Source organism: Tamandua tetradactyla, chromosome 5, assembly GCF_023851605.1.
Source record: "Tamandua tetradactyla isolate mTamTet1 chromosome 5, mTamTet1.pri, whole genome shotgun sequence".
Lineage (NCBI taxonomy): Eukaryota > Metazoa > Chordata > Mammalia > Pilosa > Myrmecophagidae > Tamandua > Tamandua tetradactyla.
The window spans coordinates 117,813,632-117,834,315 of NC_135331.1; the positions used below are offsets into that span (position 1 = coordinate 117,813,632).

The 20,684-nt window shown below is 35.3% G+C and overlaps 1 protein-coding gene across 4 annotated transcripts in view; it reads right to left on the reverse strand.

Annotated features, from left to right (window-relative positions):
• Positions 1-20,684, reverse strand: part of KHDRBS2 (KH RNA binding domain containing, signal transduction associated 2) — a 616,081-nt gene that overhangs the window by 313,462 nt on the left and 281,935 nt on the right. The gene's annotated exons all lie outside the window — the stretch shown is intronic.

The following is a 20,684-nucleotide window of genomic DNA, read 5'->3' on the forward strand; positions in this document are numbered from 1 at the left end:
TTCAGAAGGTGTGAAAAGGTTACTTGTTCAAGTAAGTATGCAAAACCAAAGTTTATTCTCCCAGCCTTATGTTTCCATGTGCCCATATTATCAAAACTCAAACCCCTAACTTCTTTTATCATTTGCTGCCTCATTTTGTGTAACAGAGCTGTATTAAAAGAACGACAGTTAAACATTATGTTGATATTAGTTATTCATGAGCTCCCATCTTCTGCTTAATCAACGCTTACACCGATCAGATTTTTCACCTGTGCCCAAGACAGTATGGAAGCCTGATTAATTCAGTACAGGTGTAGAGCACACCAGTATATGATGCACATGCTATGTTACTGTATGCTAGGCAGTTTACACATATCATCTCCAATCTCACAGTAATCTTGCAGATTATTCATATATTTCAGATGAGGAAACAGAGTTAAACAAGTTTAAGGAGCTTTGACAAAGTTGTAGGTTAAATCCAGCTTATTCTGATTCCAAAGTGGCAATGTTTTCATTGTATCCAGATTAACATTTTGCAGGATTTAAAAGGAAGCAAAATTTGGTTAAAAATTAACATATAATATTAACTACACTTTATCTTTCTTGATTTCCCCCAAATAAGCCAGCATTTGTTTCAGTGACTTCCAGAGGATAAAATTAAACAAGTAATTCTCAGTTTTAGACAGAAATTAAAGGGAGAAATCACATGAATAGAATTAAACTGGATAAATCAAAACAAATTTGCATTTAATTTCATATGGGTCAACTGTATAAACTTTTGTGTTTATTGATTAGAAATGACTAGCACTTCAAAACATGAAGGATCCATAAAGGTAAGAGAAGGGAAGGTGCCCCTGTTTCCCAGTACATCCCTCACCTACTCTGATCTCTCTAACAGTAGCACCGTTCAGCCTAGGTATTCACTCTCCACTTCTCCAAGAGAACTTTCCATCTCTAATTAGAACTTTTTACTTAAAATGGCTTTTCCTAGTGCCCAATCCTCAGTTTGGGAGAAGCAGCACTTGACTGAACGAAAATGCACCCATGGGTTATAGTAAACAATTCTTTTCTCTTTGAATTCCTGCTGGGATGCAAGCTGCTTGTTAATTCTGGGGCTAGCTTCATTTGAATCTAAGTGCTGGGGTAGTTAAATCTGATACTGCCCCCTTCTGAGTCCTACCTAAGTTGTTTTCCTACTGGTCACTGAGGGCCACTTGCTAGTCAAATTGTTTAAGGTCTGCACATTGTCACGAGCATTGTTCAGTTAATGACTGCAAACATTTACTTTAAATCTCTCAAATAAAAGAACTTGATTAGCCATCTCTGGAGTTGTGCCAATGGATTAATGCTCATGAATAAATGCAGCTTGCCATGTTAAAACATGTTTACCTCTCTCCTACCCCACAATGGTGGATTCCTTAACTAAAGGAAAGATGCTTACCTGATATTTTATAAAGCCTTTCTTTGGAAAAAACCTCAGTGACAGACTTTAACATCAGCATGTTTCATGTGCTATTTCAACAAAACAATAGAAAGCCCAGAAAATATTACATCGAAGTAGTTTATATTGAATGTCTCTGATCTAAAGTAAGGATTTTTTGTTTGTTTGTTTCTTTTTGCATGGGCAGGCACTGGGAATCGAACCTGGGTCTCCTGCATGGCAGGTGAGAACTCTGCTTGATGAGCCACCGTGGCTTGCCTACAGTATAGGTTTTTAAAAATCAAAAATATCACTGTAATTGTGGTACAGAATGTAGAGACTGGATGATCAGGGAGAAATGTTCTCATCTCTAACATTTAAAAAGCGGAGAGTTTTGATGTAGAAGAGTTTCTATATTTTTTAACTCCTAAACTTTCATATAACTATTGCATTGCTATTCTCCAGAGAATAAAGCTGCTTTTTTGGGGTACTCAGTAAGTTCTAATAATTAGCTAGTGCTAGCTGCCGTAGCAGACGAACCACCCAATCTCGGGACCTCAACATTAGCAATTTTTTGCCTAGGTGAATTCCATGTAGCTGTTCATGATATTAAGAAACCTCTTCTCCACGCAGTAATTTAAGAATACCAGTTCTTGAAATTCTTTGGCTCCTCCATCTTCACTAAGCTGCTGCCAAATTCATTGATAAGAGAGTAAAGAATATGCTAGACAACCTGTGGAAAGTTTCACAAGCCAGTCCTAAAAGGAACAAATAACAGGTCCGCCTCCATTCCCCGTGCCAGACTAGTAAATGTGGGTGTGTTCTAGTAGACTTCTCGGAGGAAGATGACATGGGTCTAGCATATGGCTAGCCGATCTGCCCCATGCACACACACTCCATTCCTTGCAATGTTCTAAAACACTGCAGTCCAATACCAATATGATATGAGGCCACATGTAATTTAAACATTTTTTGTAGTTATAATAAAAATATACAAAGAGACAAATGGAATTAATTTGAATGATACATTTTAACAATATTCCAAAATATTATTATTTGAACATGAAATCAATATAAAACTTATTGAGATACTTTTAAGTTATTTTATCCTCATAAAAAGTATTGAAAATCCAGTGTGTAGCTTGTATGCACAGCAAATCTCAATCAGGTCTAACCACAATTCATTTGCTCAACAGTCACAAGTAGCTACTGTCTTCCATATTGACCAGCACATTTCTAGATTGTTCAGGGAAAATATGACAAAATTCCTGGCCTCCAGGAGGTTCCAGTAAATCTGGTGCTGATGCAACCAACACACAGGAAACAGTCAAAAGAATAAGGAGACTTTCTGCCTGCATGGTAAATGGGAACAGCTAGAAAAAAAAATAATTTAAAAAAGAAAATCAGAGAAATTATCCTTTTAGAATTGGTCCAAGCATCTCATATTCAGATGAGGAAAGAGAGGCCCTTAGAGATTACACAAGTTGTTAGAGGTCATAGACGTAGATGGGATTATAGTCAGGACTCAGTAAGGTAAGCGATAGCACTAATAAAGACGTCAAACAAGAAAAGCTAATATACAGGAACTTGTCATGAGTTACTAGTAAGACTTATGGTTGTTTTAAAAAAACAGGTTTATATATTGAAATGTGTGCTACATTTGAACACATTCATTGGTATGACTTTGGACAAAGAAAATTTCCCACATGTTAGTTCCTTCATCTCTGAAATGAAGATGAGTACTTGTTCTCACTGGGTTTTTGTGAGGTTTGAGAAAATTGGCAAAATTACATTTTGTAAACTAGAAAATACTACAAAAATTTATTATTATTATTATTATTATTGTTATATTATTTCCTATATTCTCAAATCGTATCATTAGAATAGTATTTGTTTGTTTTAACAGAGACCAAAATAAATGTGTCTCAAGTAAGTAGAGAGTTATCTCCCTTTAAAGTAAAAGACCACGATGTAGAAGACTAGAGGAGCACGTGCGTCCTCATCCAGGATCCAGGTTCCATCATTGATTAGCTCAAGCAACCTTCAACATGTCGCTCTCATCCCACATAAAGCAGATAAGATGAAGGAAAGTGTCCATAATCACTTCTGAATATAACGCCATGGAAAGCAGAAAGAAAGTAGATGACAGAGAAATATCTGTATAGAGGACATATGCCAGACTCTGCATACTCACTTCTGTCCACCTGCTTTTGGCAAGAGTGAAGTCACATGGCCACCCTGGATGCAGCGGAAGCTGTGAATGTGATCTCAGACTGGGTGGCCATGAGTCTATCTAAAACGTGGGGGCTTCTACTGTTGACAGGAAAAGGGAGAATGGAGTTGGATGACAATGAGCCATATTTGCCATTCAGTCCTCATTTAGGGCTAGCTAAAATGACCCTTAATTATTACACTTAATTTTGTTGAATATCTAGTGTCTCCGGAATACCCAAATTTTATTTTCAAGAGCAATACTATATCCCCCAGTTGGCATTATTACTCTAAGCACTAAATTTCATTTGAATATATCCACACATCATGGTCATTCTGAAAACAGTCCAGTGTCTGCACACCAGTAAGGAGTTACAGTAATGCAATATAATCTCTTGAGGTATTTCTTAAATAAGAACCCTAAATATATTTTAGGAAAAATATTTCTCTTTGCAGTAAATGTATTTTCTAACAAGTTGACTATGTGGTGGTATTATTTACTGTTTATGTTTGATATTAAAAATAAAAATCCATCCAATTACATTTTTTGCGAATTATCTTTATAACAAAGGTCACAGCTCCCCGAGAGGTCACACTAGATAGAACAAGGGAAAAAATAGGAAGGACAGCAAAGAAAGTGATTCAGAAATTTAGAAATGCTAGAAAAATTTGGTGCTCAAATTGAAATGAAATCTCCCAAAAGTAACTCTACAGAGGGCAGAGAAAAGGAAATAGGTAGTAAATAAACATACATATATATATGATGTAGTTGAAGTTTAATCTACTTGACATGATCCAAAATTCTGCTTGAAAACTGCACAGTCAGTTGATATTATTTTACCCAACATGTAAAAGGCACACTTATTTATTCCATGAAGCCTATTTACTTTAACCACTGTCCTTCAGAAAATGGTTGTACTGTATTCTAGAATCAGAGTGTGAAAAGAATTCCAGGCTAATTATTTTATGTTAAGTAGAATTATTAATTGCTAAACATTACACATTCTAAATGAATTCATTAGGGCATTTCAAATCTAGTTGTACATATCCCCAAACACTCAAGCACAGTGTTACACCTATGATAAAATAAGTGAAACATATGAGTTTTTATCAGTTATTTTATGAAGAATAGAATGGCACGCAATAAAATCTAATTTGAATTTCATTAATGTATTTGAGTGTTAGGATTTTTTACAAATCTTTTTCTAAGGAATGGACATTTTTATTTTGCTCCTACAAAAGATTCTTTCTCACTTGGAAATAATTCGACAATTAGAGAATTCCCCCTTAACTCAAAGCAAGTTCACTGAAGAAAACTTGAAAAGAAAACCCCAAGAAATACAAATATTAGGAAAAAGACCAATAAGTAAACAACTCATGATAATTACTGTAGGCAGTTTAGTCTACTTGCTTCAAATTTCTTTTTGCAATAAAATCAGTAATGGAATAGAAGCCATATTTTTAGTATTGCTTCTTAGATGACAATTTTGCAAACTACTTCCCATGGATTATCTTATTTGTACAATTACACTTTATTACAGATAATGTTAAAGATGGGAAAACTGAGGTGCAGAGAAAGATCACTCTCTAGAGTTAAAGAGACTATAAATTGCAGTTGGATTAGAATTCAAGTAATCTTCCCCTCTATGTCAAACTCTTGGTCACTGTGGATATGTAGCTGGTACAGTTAATAACATGTATGTAAACTTTTTTCTTTTTTTTTTTTGCATGGGCAGGCTCAGGGAATCGAACCCGGATCTCTGGCATGGCAGGTGAGAATTCTACCACCGAGCCACTGTCGCACCACCCACATGTACGTAAACTTATATAATTATAATTCTTTTTTGTCTTTAATTTTTGTGTTATTTTCTCCTCTGACTTAGAATCTCCTAGGAAATTTAAAATTCTTTTCACCTCTCTTACAGGCATTTGGTTATTCAGTACCAACTCCCAACCTCATATCAGCTCAATATGGAGCTCAGCGAGGTAGAAGTACTCTCTATTGACATCCACTTAATTGACTCACCAAATTAACCAAATATTTATCTGACATATAAAATATCTGAAATAATGTCTAAAACAGCCTGACTTCTTAAATTAGTAAATTATCTTCAAGTATGCCTACATGCCTTAGCTCTCTCACCACTCGAGCCGTATACCAAATCATTATGTTTATTCCTTAATGTGTTTATGCCAGTAGCATTTGTTATTGTATTTTTATTATAGTGTTATTGACCATAATTCTTTCAACTTTTTTAATTATTCAAAAATCTCCAGATGCAAAACACGTAGATTATGAGAGATTTTACTAATTCATAATTGCTTCTGTAGGCATATTAAGAACTCTTTATCACAAGTTTTGTTCTCATAATCTGTTCCCAGATCAATTACAGCATCACCATTTTAGTTCGTGATTTATCTTTTTTACATGCTTCATCATTTTCTCATACCACAAATTATTCTACTTACATCGATGCATCTGTTAGCACATGAAGACGATACCTCAAAAAATTCTTGTTGGATAGAATTACTAAAGGGTAAAGATCATGACTTCTTTTGTCATCAAACCACATCTTTATCTGCTGGTCACGTTAAGGTTTTCTTTAAACCTTCAACCATTTGTGTCCTGAGACATGGGGCCTGAATTAGCTACATTTAACAAAACAATTATTTTTTAGCTTAGGACAAATGTCTGTGAATATTATTTCATCAGGAGGTATTCCATTAAATGAAGCACAACAATGACCATAACTAAAATAAGTGCATAATCAGTGATCATTTATTTGGTAATCAAATACAATGCAATTGCAGCTTGCACCACTTCAAATATTTGTTCTGTGATTACAGGTGCAAAAACAGTCTATGTAAGGGAACAAAACACCAGAAGCTCATGTCCCAGAAGACTACTGTATTGATTATAAACAAGTTAGGATAATATTTTTTATAATAGCTCCACCTCTCCAGTCCTTCCTATGGTTTGTTACCTTATTGGTTACTTTACTGGACAGTTCTCATTAGGTTATCCCAATTTCGGTATTTATCCATTGCATCCAGGATTCAACCTTTGTAACAAGCAAAGTTCGGAGAAAAGGTCCCTATGACTAGAAACCTCACAGTAATCAGTTAGCAACAATCACCACTGTCCTAAAAACTGAAATTTTTTTTTTTTTTTTTTGCATTACTCTCCCTGCATAGGAACAAATATTTTTAAAATTCTATGAATACTGACTAATGTTTTCCTGTAGCTTACGTAACATGGGGCCAGGAAAGAAAACCTGGACCAGGATTCAGGAAGTGCCAGATGTCACAGCTCTTCTAGTCATAACTCTGCTGCTAACTTGCTGTGCAAACTGCAGTTCTGTTGTATTCTTGTGGCCTTCAGCTCCTTCATAAACAACTGGACAGAAGGTTAATAGAGTCAATTTTCAAGTTGTGCTATACGGAGCCACAGGGGTGCCAGGAAGAGAACCCAGGACCAACCTGAAGCAAAATGAGGGTTGTCTCCCATCAGATTCCAGCATATCAACTCAACTTGGATATTTATATATTATAATTCCAGGTAAGAGGGTTGTGTTGAAGTTCATGTGTTAACTGGGCTAAGTTGTGGTGTCCAATTGTTTGGTCAGACCAGCACCGGCCTGATTGTTAACTGTGAGAATTCTGTGGATTTAAATCATCAGTTGATTTTATCTGTGGCTGATTACATCTACAATCAACTAAGGAGATTGCCTTCAACAACGAGAGAAGTGTCATCCAATCAGTTAAAGGCCTTAAAGGGAGAACTGATTATTTCAGCAATCGGAAGAATTTCTATCTCTATTTCAGCCAGTTTCTCTTGAGGAATTCATCAAAAACTTTCATCTTTGTAACAAGCGGAGTCCCTTTCCTATGGTATTCAGACTTGTCCATTCCCACAGTTGTGGGAGCCAATTCCTTTGATACATTTCGTAATATTTATATTATATAAATGCACAAAGATGTATATATATCCTGTTGGTTCTATTTCCCTGGAGAACCGTGGCTAATCCAAAGGAATTGTTAGGAAAACTCAATAAACTAAAAACAAGAGACATTGGACAGATGGTGTAAGTCTTCTCATAGCTTTATAAATTCATGGCTCACTATATGACTTTCCTTCACAGGAAGATTACTAATAAGAATTGTAGTATTAGAAAATGATAGTCTCCAAACAGAATGTATTCTAAGGTATATTACCAAGAAAATTAAAAATAAATGCCCACTTACTTTGTTATCTTTGAGCACCGATAATGAGGCAGATACTACATATCTTACTCACATTATGCCATTTAAACTTCCTAGAACCCTTAGGTGTATGCCATGGATTGAGTTGTGTCTCTTCAAAACATGTTCAAGTCCTAATCCATGGTCCTATGACTAGAAACTTATTTTCACACAGGAATTTGAAGATGTTATTAAGATGCGGACAAATTTGATTAAGGTGGTCCCTAATCCAATATGACATAGACAAAGAGAACCCATGTGACAGAGGCAGACTGGTTTATGCAGCCCCAGCCAAGGGCACCAAGGGACTGCCGATCAGCCACCAGAAGCCAGGGCAGAGGAGGCATGGAATGGGTTCACCACTTTGCGAGAAAGCAAGGCCCTGCCGACACCTAGAGTTATTTCAAGCCTCCAGACCTTTAGCCAATAATTTTCGTTGTCTAAGTCAATTAGTCTGTGATAACTCTGATACACAGTCTGAAAAACTAAGGGAGTGGGCTTTGGAAGTAGGAGAGTGTAGTGAGAAAAAAAAACGGAATGTGAGTTAGAAAAATCTAGATTTGATTTAACAGCTCTGATATTTATTACCTATAGTAATTGAGGCAAGTTACTTAATTTCTTTGAGCTTTAGTTTCTTAATGTACAAAATAGGAAACTCTATATCTCTCCTGTAAAGATTAAGGAGGTAATACACATAAATTCCAAGCACAATGCCAGAAACAGTATAAACACTCAGAAGAGCCTGAAGGTTTTCTCTCAGAGGAGCTAAAGTAACATGATTGCAGTTATTTGGGTGGTAGGGATTAGAATTCAGTCTGCCTGACTCTAAAGCCACACTCTTATATTAATAAATGTTTTCTATGAACATTAAATTCACTGGAAACAATATAGTTAGAAAAGTTTCAAATTAAAGTGCTGCTTTGATGTAACCAAGAATGCACCACTTCAATGCTGGTTTAGTTATTAAGTTAATTTAAATGTATTTAACTTTACACTAAAGGACTACAGACTTGCAAATTATACTAAATTAAAAAGCTCAAGTGTTTGAGAAAGATAAGGAAAAATTAACACTGGCACTTGTACCTTTTTGAATCTGTAACTTTCAAATAAATCATAATGTTATTGTCTATAATATGTCATATGGACTGTGTAATATTGAAAGGCCACATATCATGGCAGGTAGCACAGCTTCTGTATCACAATGGGCAGGGTTAAAATCCCTGCTCTTGCATGTACCAGTACGTAAACTTGGGCAAGTTACCTCACCATTGGGGGCTTGCTAATTCCTCAGCTGTAAAATGATAATAGTGATAACAATAATAACATAGTAAGTATAGGCCAAATACTACTTTTATAAAATATTATTATAGTAAATATCTCAGATTCAAAACCATATACTAAATTATAATGAACTGAAAGAGTTAATGCATTAAAAGATCCCAGCTAATCTCCTAGGAACAGGTCTTCCAGTGACAGGAATAAACAAAATTATAAAGGAAGTTGAAAAATCATGACACAAAGGATATGCAAGTTTTATACTTTGGTTTTTACTTTAGCAATTATTATTGTCATACTTTATCCCCAGAGTTATAATTTACTAGTGTGTTTTTTGCAAGCTTTTTCTTCCTAATACCCCAGGGAACTTTCTTTTAATATAAATCCTTTTCAGAAATAAATAAATCTTTTGTCTGCAGAGCTTTCACCATCAAAAAATTCAAATAAACACACATTTATTATTTATACTTTGGCATGAACAGGATTTGTCTGAGTCCCTCAATTTAAAAAAACATTTTAAAATAAGTATATGTGGAAATTCTTTTAAGCCAGTATAAAATTATTTGCACAAAATTTATCCATACAAAGGACTTTTTGTACAAATGGATGTATATGCATGATAAAGTAGTGGCTAGATCCTCAAAAGTCATCAGAATCTTTTCTTGTCACCTTCACTTCCAAATCTCTTGAAAGGAATGTGGCAAGATGTCTTCCAGATTATTCCCACCCATAAGCAAATGGTCAGTAATAGGAGGAAAACATTTACAATGCCAAATACCCATTCTCACATATGCTAGATTCATGAAGAGCAGAATACCTGAAGCATCAATGGAGCCAGGGATGACATTACAAGAAATAGCTTAATGTCTGAGAACGGACCACTAGATAGTGGACAGAAGAATATTCATATTAGAATTAGGAGGGTAAAGGTTTGCTAGAAGGTAAGAACCTCAGACAAATACAATCAGATCATACACTCAAGGTTATTAAAAGGATGGACTAACTCCTCACACTAAAAAAGAGTGTTGCCCAACACAGTGAAAAGTGTGTCTTGATATAGTAAAATGGCCAATTCAAGGGAGAAAAACTAATCAAGACCAAATAGAATCTGCTGGAAAGTTACTATGTCATTCATTTGACATATGAAAAACCTGTTTTCCCACATTTTATTTAAAAGTCAGGTGCTTAATAATTAGAGTGTATTATATATGATTAGAATATTATGAATATTTATTTGGGGGAGCAGAGCAATCTAGAAACACATTTATGTGAATGTGGTTTTCTAACCCTTTCTTTCCCAATCAAACTGGATTTAAAAAGAACATTGGATTCAGTGGAAGGAACTAGTGCAGGTCTGGGAAAACATTTGGAGGACAGAGTTGGACCCTGGGGGTAAGAAAGAAAGAGAGGAGTGGATCCTGGGAATCACCTGACACTATGAAATCTTTGGACCTCTTGCAGGAAGGACATGTGAGTGTACTTGTTGTACCTGACCTTAAAATCTGAGAAGAAACCAAGAAGTACTTTGATCTTTCTTTGCCTTGATATTGGGAGAAATCAGGGAAACCAGAAAGAAAACTTGCCAAGGGAACCATCACAGATCCACAGGGGTGGGGATCTCTCTGACCTCCACTATTTAAAGAACTTCATCACTGTTAACTTTCAACAACTGTATCTAAGCTAACAAATAAAAATAACAACCAATATCCACAGCCATGGAGAGGAAAATCAAAGATAACATTTGAACACATGCCTAGTAAAGCTGAATTGCAGGAAGAGAAAGATGAACGCCTGAATGAAAACATTTTAGGCAACAGCTGAAAAGATAAAACACAGGCACAAAAATTGTTATGATGTTAAAAATCATGATTTTCCATTTAAACAAATGGTAACAGATACTGCCCTTGTCCCTGAGATTTACTATCTTGGTGTACTTATATTTTTGGCTGACGAATTGCTGCAGGCATAGGGACTACCTCTGTCTCCACACACAGAAGGCAGGAAGCTCCCGGGGTCTAAGACCCACTGGCAACAGCTATCAACTAGTGACAGGAGGGAGCGGTGGCATCAAAACCCCAGCTCTCTCAACCCTTGGATGTAGTAACTTGCAAGTTCTTCTTTCTCAGAGTTTTCCAGTGGGATTAAATGTCAATTGCTCAGTTTTAACTTGATCTAGAATACATTTCTGATTAGTCTCCTTCAATTTCTTATTTTACTTCCTCACTCCTGTAACATGGCTCCCAGAGTTGTCCTTCCAAATAAACTTCTCATAACAATCTTGCCATAGTCTTTTTCTGGGGAAACCAAAACCGTAACTATAATTCAGTAGATTAAATTGAAAGGAGAAAATAATTGAAATAATTTTTGATGAGAAAGAGGATGCAAATAGAAAGTATGAATATATGGAATTATATATATATTCATATATATATGAATGAGAGACTCAAAAGACAGATTCAGGAAAGCTAACATGTACATAATAGGAATTTCACAACAAAAAAAATAGAATGGAAGAATAACAAAAGTAAACAAACAATAGAAAAAAACTTTCCCTACTCTATGAATTGAAAGGACTCATCTAATTCCATCTGAATAAAGGAATAAAGAGAGAAGACTCTCATCCTGGGGTATATTTCAGCAAAATCCCAGAATTTTAAGAAAAACAAAAACAAAACTCTTATAAGCTTATAGAAAGAATTAGACCTCTAAAGGGAAAAAAATCTGATGGACATTGACTTCTAACCTACAGAATTTAGAAGTAAGAAGTAAGGATAGTAAATAATATGGGTTAAATATTGAGCAAGCCTTGTGTTGAAAACTTTGCATGCAAAATTAATTTACTACTCCAGCAACGATACTGAGTATTCAGTAAACCTCCTCAAGTGGTGAAAACTGCATGACACCAAAGTTCCCCATGCAACAGATGCTAATAATATAATAAGGTGACACATTACTTTATATCTATGTAAATTACAGCATTTATTATGCTCTTAAAACAAATATAATTGTTAGACTACATGGAATTAAGATTGTTAAACAAATTTTCACTGATACAGAAAGACAAGGCTTTCTTCCAAGAAGGGTCAGTAGCCTAGAATTAATAAGGATTTATTATTAATCCTTATTAATGCTCTGAATTTATGTCAACTAAAATAATAAGCTAAACAAAAGATGTTTGGCAAGAACAGGGTAAAATGGAAAGTATTTTATAAATCACTTCTTTCAGCATGCTGGTACTTAGGGTTATCTGGATCAAGTATTTCATTTCAAGAAGTATCCTCAGGGAAGAAAAAAAAACTTAAAGAAGCCTGAGACAGGCATCTTTTCAGTTTGGAATATGGATCAGGAAAAAAGGTGAGTTGAAAAGAAACCTATAAAGCAATTAAAAAGTGAAGACAGCTAGTGAGCGGGTAAGGGGATCTCAGAAATCTTTAACCTGATAGATATTGCCAGAATAACTTCTGAGTCTCATGATGCTGATAGGGCAAGTCTTCACTGCCAATGAATAATGGAACAGCAAACTGTAGTGGATCCCAGTTGGCAGGGAGCAATAGGCCAGATGCCAGGTCTGAAAGAGAATGGAAGGGAGGGCATTTTGTGCAACTTGGCATATTTGCAGAGGAGACAGCAAAAGGAAACCCAAACAGCCTGATTCAGGTTGCTGAAGTGGAGTGACTACAGCTAAGCTAGAGAGGTAAAAACAAGGACGATAACAAAAAAGGGCCACAGAGGCTGCTGAAGTTCTCCCAGAGTTATACAGCTGCTGCTCACCGGACAGCATTGGCAGCAGGCAAATCAATCTGGTCCTTGACAATGTGAGTCAGAGTGCTTTACTCTGAGCAAATAGATTATGCTATTCGTCAGGCAAGCAGACTGAGAAGCAAACACCATTAGGATCTCTACAGTGGCTAACCACTGACCAGAATATACCTAGGGTCAGTGTAAAAGGGCATTTGAATTTACAGCCTAGACTCAAGGTCAATAAATGCCATCAGCAGAAGCATATACATAGCTGCCACTTTAAGCTTTCTGAAAACCCAAACTGATGATATTCTTTCCTGCTAGAAAGTCTCCATTTGCACCCTATTTGCCTAAAATTCAACAATTTTGACACAGCACTCAAAAACTTTTTAATCTGATACTGGCTTACTTTACCAGTTTTATCTTCAGCTATTTTCTTTGCAGACAGCATTTTCCACTGCCAAGAAAATCCTTATCTTTCTCTGAAGTCACCATCCTCTTTCCAATCCCTGTGGACCTTTGTTCTTCTTACAAGGCTCAGATAAAATAAATGTTCACCTAGACTCTACATAGCCAACAAGGCAAAAATGATCGTTCTACAGAATCTTCAATCTAAGAACTTCTAAATCATATTATACCACCAACAGTTGATATTATAATACAAATGTAGATAGTATCCTTACCAGAATATTTAGCTGATATTATATCACAAACAGATGATATTATAATACAAATGTTGATAATACCCTTACCAGAATATTAAGCTCTTTGAAACCCCTTAAGCATGGAATATGTTTTCCTGTAAACACCTGCCCTACATTCGGTATTATACGTGTGTATGGATAGAGGCCGGGTGGATGAAGACAAAGTCTAGTTAAATGATGCTTCCCTAGTCATATCTAAACAGTTAATAAAATTTACCCTTTTATATAAAATTTGTATTACTTGTTTAACCTAAGAAACAGTCAAAGTTTCTGTTACCTGGAAACAGGTACTTTCCAGGAGGAATAGGGTAGGGGGAAGTTGATCTTTAAGATACTGTAATGTCTTGGCACATGACCTTTTTATACTTTCTGTCTCCCACCCTGTTTTGGCAAAAAACGCATTTAACAAGTCTAAGAGAAAAGTTTCTCTTATACACTTGACAAAAGGATGGGGGAGTAAGGACATTCTTAAATTTTCAAAGACATCAATTATTGGGAAAGACTATAGTTGTACTGAATGAACATTAATTTTATACACATATTTTCCGGTGAGTTTGTCTCTGCTTTATTTTTAAAAACTTACTTTATGATTTATTGATGCAAGAAAATAGAAAGCCAGAATCAGAGATACCTCAGAGCATCTAAGAATTTAGAGCACAGCCCTTCTGTAACTTAAGTTTCAAGTGCCATTGCTTACCAGAAAACCGAACTTGGTGGTATGACACTAGAGCTACAAAATTTCTCATGGGCCCGAAAAAACATTTTACAGAATGATTTCTTTAAAGTCTGTTGAAACAGACCTTGTTTTTGGGAAACTCTAAGGTAGAGCATGGGCGGAGGGAATAAGGGACTGGGCTGGAGCTCCTCATGGCCTCTTACACTTGGTGCATATGTAGCTTTCATATGGCTCAGAAAATGTCTTTTCCAGTACGGAAAATTTTCAATGACTAACCCTGACAAGTGTGCTCTGCTTTCCCCCAGGGCAGCAAGCATCTTTGTGTGCTACATAAATAGAAAATTGAAGATGAACCATAATAGTTTAAAATAACAGGCGTTTTGTCCTACAGCACTGATGGTTAGGGAATATAAAATGTTAATAGAGTATGCAGCTTTAATCCTCTCTCTTCTCAGCATATCTCCTTACCTGCTACTTCTAGCTCCAATAGCAAGTGTGTCCATAGCCATGGGCAGTCAGCAGTGACAGAGTCAACTCTAATATTCATGGATTTTGTATTTGCGAATTCACCTACTCACTAAAATTTATTTGTAACCCCCAAATCAAGACTCACGGAGCTTTAGAGGTCATCTGTAGACATTTGCACAGTGGCAAAAATTTGAGGTGATGATGTGCACATTCACAGCTGAGGTCAAACAGGGCAATGTTCTGCCTACTTGTTTCAGCTCTCATGATTTAAAGGAGTGTAGTTTTTTTTTGCATTTTTGCATTTTTTTGTTGGTGATTTCATTATTTTAAATGACCCCAAGCATAGGGATGAAGTGTTGTCTAGTTTCCTAAGTACTAGAAAGTCTGTAATGTGCCTTACCGAGAAAATACATGTATTAGATAAGCTTTGTTCAGGCATGAGTTACAGTGCTGGTAGCTATGAGTTAAATGGTAATGAATCAACAATATATATTAAATTATGTGTCTTTAAACAGAAACACTCTTAAAATGATATTATGTATTGATCAGTTGATAAAAACGATTTTACCAGAGTCCTATATTTCCCCTAGGAGCAAAGGTTCAGTATTCCCTAATTCAGTGTTTGAGACAACTTTATGGAATATGAGTATCATGAATAATGGGAATTTACTATATATCTAGAGAACAGAGGTCAACGACAGGAGGGCTATAACAGCCCTCTACTGCTTCAACCCCATAAAACCATGCAATTGTATTTTGTGTGTGTTTGTTTGTTTGTTGATGTGACGGTTTGTATTCAGCTGCTTGGCCCTGGTGCTAATATTACTAGTTAAAGCTCCGAGAACACAACTTAACCCAATTGACTATCCACAATGTGTTAGAACTATACTAGGAATTTTCTTACTTATGATCTTGTTTAAACTTCAAAATACATTACAATATTGCCCCTATTTTGATTTTTAAGGAAACTAATAATTAATACATCTATCAGATAAAATGTTAGGAAATGGGCTGACAAATGTTTGGTTCGGTGATGACTGCAAGGCCCAGAATCCATAATCATACCTTACCCTATATCGCAAAAAAAAAAAGAAAAAAGTGAGGCCCAAGGCTGGATTATGAACTGCAGGGTACTAGGTTGTAAATATGAGTTATAAATTCCCTGTGTACGATGGTCACAAGAATACTAACACAGTGTTAATTCTCAAGGGAGGATTTCTGCAAATAAAGGAATAATCCAAGGGTATAGCTACCTCAATATTAAAGATTCAACTGCAAAGGAGAAAGCTTTGTGATAGAAGTCATACCTTAAAAAAAAATTCTTTAGAAGCCAACATGGGCTGACAATGGATTAATTTTATTCAGGAGGCAGACTTCAACAAGAGGAAAGTCAATCACTTACTTAAAAAACCTCTATCATTCCCCCTCCCCCCCTTTTTTTATGCAGTATGGCAGGGTCACAATTCATTCTTTTTCCATTTGAGCATCCTGTTATTGCCGCACATTTGTTGAATTTGCGTTTGTTTGCTGGCTTGTTCATTTTGATTTTGGGAAATGCATGAGCTGGGAATTGAACCCGGGTCTCCTGCAGGGCAGATAAGAATTCTACCACTGAACTACCCTTGCATCAACTCTATCATTCCCTTTTGAGACTTGCTAATTCTGTCTGAAAAATTAGTATCTGGAAAGATTGCACTGATGGTTCTGTGTGAAAGAGTCACTAATGTCTACATTAACTTATTCATATAATAAATATTTAAACACAAATTCATATGAAGCTCCTGTGCTGTGAGTTTTGGGGGTGGAGCCTGGCCTCAGAAAGTTCATTTTCTACTAACAATAAGGCATCTACACATAATAAATCCCAATAAGTAATATGACTCAAAAGAAAAGTTACAGGAGTTTATTCATGGGTTTAGGTTTAGAAAATGTTTGTTGAACCTCTTCTCTGTAGGAACATTGGCCCAACATGAGGACTCAGCAGTAACCTAGCTTTTCTGCCCACCCAGTTTACATTCTAATGGAAGGAGTCTAATGAAATAAAATGATGAAAAATTAAATATATTTGCATACATACATACATATTTTAACTAATTATAAGTACAATAAAAGAAATAAAAGAGAGGGTGGGAGCTCCAGGAGGGACAGTGTTGTTTGGGTATAGTGGTAAGGGGGGCTTCTCTAAGCTGAGGGTTCAGTAAGGAGAAGGTGCTTATGGAAACAGAGTTTGGGGGAGAAGAACTGCAGGCAAAGAGAAGAAAAAGAGAATGTGTATGAAGGCAGGGAAAACACTGGAATGTTTCAGGAACAGAAAGAAAGCTAGTGTGGCTTGAGCATAGAGAATAAAGTAGAAAGTGGAGGCAGATGAGGTCTGAAGTAGAAGATGTGGGCAACTGATAAAGGACTTTGTAGGTCATGATAAAGAGATGTCTTTTGAAGAGAAAAACAGAAGAGATGTTTTTGAAGTAGATATGTATATGTCATCTATTTCGGGAAGAGGGTCTTGTTCCTGAATTTTGCAAAAGTAGCAGGATATATTACAAAAGAAGCAAATGAGAGTAGTAAGATGGCAATAATTGCTTAGTCTTCAATTGATACCACTGATAGTATAAAGGGGCTTTTATCAATTCATAATTGTAAACAACAAAATACTGTTCGTGGAACATATTAGATTAGAAATACTTCCATAAATGCATGCTGGTTTTGGGTTCTTATAAGTCATCTTAAAATGTTGGTTAAAAAAAAGGACGAATTGAATTCAAGTATCATAATTATTACTGGGGATAACACCTCATAGACGGCTATGTATACAGTTTTTTAAAGATCACTTTTAAAAACAACAGTATTGTTTTAAAGCTCAGGGCAAATATTTACAATATTTTAATAAAAGGGTAGTTGTGACTTCAATTTTTGTGACTTCAGATAAAATTCCCAATTAGAGAATTATATATAGACTCAAAGCATGCTGTATCACAAAAAGCTTACATTTGTGATACAGCTATTTGTGAAAGTGATGGGCTACAGAAAAATTTTAGATGACCCAAAGACTGGCTAATGATGATGACAAAGAACTGTCAAGATTCTGATGAAAACAGTGAATTTGTGAAATGAGTAGGAAAAAGCATTATTTAAATATTTCTGTGAATACAAATTAGTTAATATTATACATGATTTATAATAGCATATAATTGGCCATTACATGCTAAATATGTTTGCTAAAATACTTTTTCTCTGGACCTCTCAAGAGGAGTATTCACTTAATAGTTTGGATTGAATTATATCAGGGAATGGCTGGCAGATGGCAAAATGGAAATGCTGCTTTTCTGAAAAAGCAATTTTTTCCCTTGGAGGGTACTCCTATTTCTTTTACAAAATTCTCTAAATAGAGTTGAAATCCAGAACTTTTAACTTTCAGTGTTATTGATCTTTTTGCTTTCTTTAGTCATACAGAACTTTAGTATCTCTTCATTATGATATCCTTAAATATTAAATAACTAAACACACATGCACACACACATTTCTAAACCAAAAAATCCTCCATCATATTTATTCTGGGTTAAACCATCATGATTTTGTACCTATCACCATCCTGGACTCATTCATTCTCATGAACTCCAGTTTTCTAATATTCTTCTCAAACTGTAGTTTTTAAAACTGACAATGATTTCTCAGTATTATTTTTTTCAGAAGAGAGAGAAAATCATCAACCTATTGACTCTAAGTAAAAAACTAGATTAATAACAGCTATGATAGAGTGTCACTTCCTTGAATCCTCTTTGAAACTGATTGATAGTCAACAAAGACCTCTAGGATTGTTTCACATGTATTAATATTAATGAGTGCTGGTAAGTAATGTCACTGACATTTTGAAATCAGCTATTAAAAATTTTAATCGAAATAACCAGTTAAATGTAGCCCATTGTTTAAGTCTATTTGTTTGTCTCAATCTCTTTCCACACTTTCTTCTCTTGCAAATTTGGTGAGCATACAATTGACATTCCCACCTATGTCCACTGATGAAATAATCTTGCCTTAATATAAGACTCCTTCTAATTTAACACTAATTCCTTAAATTAGCACTGTGAGAGTTCATCCAACTATAATCCTCCTAATCTTCAATAAAGCCCTTTTGGATAATAATAATGAGGGTATCACATTATCACTGACTCTGGAGAATTTTCCCTCATGGCCCAACTTCCCTACCAACCTCCAGCACTGGTTATGTGTGCTTTTTTTTAAGTTCCAATAGCCTGCAGTTGCTATGCTTCAAAGACAAATGATGTCTTCTACAGAAATGCTCACTATTACAGAGGAAAGGAATGACTACAGCACATTAAGCAAGTATTAGGTGTTCCAAGAAATGTCTGTGAAAAATGCTTTGGACACAGAAGTTGGAGTCAAATATAGGAATTAATATATTTGGTTTACAAATGTTTGACAAGAATTCAAATGGTTATCAGTACAGCCTTCACATCAAATTTTAAAACTTGAATCACAGGTATAAATAAATATCAAATAGCTTAAATATTGTGCACAGAGCAGAACTAGCAACAAAATATATTTTCTCTTCAACATATTTAGTTAAATTAAAAACCGGAATGAGGGAGATACTGCAATCTTTAAAGCACTCTGAAAGATCATGAGTGAAATAAAAAGTCACGAAAGCAGTTTAATTAAGGCAATTTTAAAGAATGGAAAGCAATTGAATTAATTCATGTAACAGACATTTTACAACCAACATGTAATCATACTTTATTGACAAAATTTTACCATATTAAGTTGCTATTTATTAGCATCCTGGAAAATTCTAGTCTAAAGTCTTTGGAAAGCATCCAATTCTAATAAAAAAAATAGATGTTTTTGCCTTAGAAATCACATATTTTTCTTGCATAATAACTAACCTCCTCTCTAGCTTATGAACAAAGACTGACAGGGTCAAACATGCCAAATTTGACAGGGTATTTCTTTCCCAGAATAGAATACTAACGGCTTTTTTTGAGCTTCATTTTCTGAAACCATGATATTAAAACAAATTACATATGTAGAAATCCAGGAAACACTGTTTTAGTCTTCCTTTCAGGTAAATCATATATCATATTTTGTCTGTATGTCTTCTCCTTTGTCTTATACTTTCAAAATTCATCCCAAGAATTAAACAGCCGATCTTAGCTTGGCTGAGTTGCTTTCACAAATACCACACAATGGGTTCGCTTAAACAACAAGCACTTATTTCTTCTTGGATTCAAAAAGCTAGAAGTCCAAAATCAAGGCATCAGAGAGGCTATGCTTTCTTCTAGAAATATGTGACATTTCTGGACTGGCTGAAAGCACTCTCACTAGGGCTCCTTGCCTTTCCAAGGAGAAATGTCCTCTGCTCTCTCTCTCTCGTCTTCTGTTTTCTGCTAACTTCCTGTTTCTCCCTGTGCCCTTCAGTTTATAAAGAAGCCAGTCATCCAGATTAAAGCCAACCCTGCTTCATTCAGCTGGGCACACTTTTACTAAAATACCATTTTCAAAAGATCATACATACAATGGGTTCATATGCACAGGAACATGGATTAAAATGATGTATAAATCATATTTTTACATCCCCTTATGTACAATGTAATAGACTGACTTACCCCAGCAACACAGGGGCATGTAATTCAATCTATTACATTGACCACCTTGGAGCTAAAGGAAATAAAACTTTAGCTTCATTTGAAACTTATCTACAAGAGTACAGGATTAAACGGACACTGCGGTATCTATTTTATAAAGCACTTCTGAGCTACAAAGTAGAAAATATAAGGGCTTCATTATTTAAAAAAGAAACAAAATTAAACTTCTGATGCTCCTTATACTGATAAAAATCAAAGGTCATTAAACTAGTTATTGTTCCACTGATAACAAAGAAAGAAAACAATATATACAACATCAACACAACTATAGGCGAGAAAGGTGGAAACTGAAGTAAATCTAAGTTGTA